Here is a 1,537-nt window from a genome sequence, read left to right as displayed (position 1 = left end):
TAGCTTTGCTGGTTTTAAGCATTAGACTTCTTGCTACACCTCAGCATTTGTTCTATCGACAATACTGGCTTGTTCCTTCACGGGGGCTCCGTAGTAAGGGTGCTGAATCAGGCTTTAGTATAAACATGACGTGAGGTCTGTTTTCTCACCCAATGGTTGCCAGCTGTTTCTAGGATGATATTTGCATAACTGAGGTTTGTCTTTAAAATGTAACCATACAAATAGTTATGTGCGGCGCTTGCTATGAGTCATACAGTATTTTGATTGTTTTGCATATATGAACACATTTGGTCTCAGAACAACCCTAAGAGCAGGAAGTACTAATATCACTCTCATGCTGCAGATGCACTTGAAGTGCAGCAAGTGTATTGTGCACGGTCTCACAGGCAAAACTGAGAGACCTGGGCATCCACTGAAGGCAGCGTCACTCCATGTGTGTGCTCAGAACTGCTGCCTGTCTCATTCTGCGTCAGAGTAAAATGTGGTGCGTATTTCCTAAATTAGTTAAGTGATAACTTAGTTATCCAGCCAGAGGCCTGTTTTCTGTCTAAAATTTAATTTTTTACATAGTCTCCAGTTGCACTGTTTACCAATTTTGCAAACCAGATTTATGTTATCTGGGAAGCTGAGTCAATATAACATTTATTAATTAAGTTTCTGTGAAAGCACAGCATAAGCCAATGATTGCTCTAGCTGCTCCAAACAATGGCAAACATAGAAACAAAATTTCCACGTTAAAAACTGTCCCAAAAAGCAGCTTCCTTTCAGCCAGAAGCCTTCGGACATATTCTCCAGAGTCAGTGCCTTCAGTCTCGCATTCCTGAATGCCCCAAACTAAACAAAGCAAGACTTTAAAAGCACTGGGTTAAACACTGGGCTTTCTCACCCCAGGCTCTGAGTTCTGTTTCTGAGTTTAATGGTGGCATTCAAACAGCCATTCTGTGGGGACAAGGCTGACTTTCCCTTATGTAAGGTGCTGATCGATCTTTCATTTCCCGACTCCAGTCACCTCTGGGGTCTCAAGTGAACACTCTAACAGGCAGCTGTTTAAAGGACCTCGCTGGTCTTACATGCTCACTAAGTAGCTCTCTGTTCATGAAGATCACTTAAAACTTACACCAGACTTTTGAGAAAATACCAGACTTATTTCTTTGGCCTCCTGTTACTTATTCCGTCAGCGGTGTTCTTCCCTTCAATGAACATTGCATTACCTGAGCATGTGATTACCTGACAAAACCTCTGCTAGCACTGTTAGGAAGACAAAGAGGGCCATATGGCTCCAATTCAACAAGAACATAATACTATAACAGGCACAGTGTGTATACAAATAATAAACATGGAAGACGAATTCCTCCATTCATGGGTTTATGTTTGTTTTGGATACTGTTTAGTCAACAAATGATTAATAGCATTGTAATGTCTAATTTACGATAACATAAATAGACATAGAATGTTATACGTTTAGAAGAACTCAAAGATATTGCTTCAAAGCTTATGCATCTTTGAATAAAGAGAGGGCTCTGACAGGTATGTCAGC

Source organism: Echinops telfairi, unplaced genomic scaffold, assembly GCF_000313985.2.
Source record: "Echinops telfairi isolate 266 unplaced genomic scaffold, ASM31398v2 ScPeMD7_23;HRSCAF=83, whole genome shotgun sequence".
Classification (NCBI taxonomy): Eukaryota; Metazoa; Chordata; class Mammalia; order Afrosoricida; family Tenrecidae; genus Echinops; species Echinops telfairi.
This window is presented reverse-complemented; position numbering follows the sequence as displayed.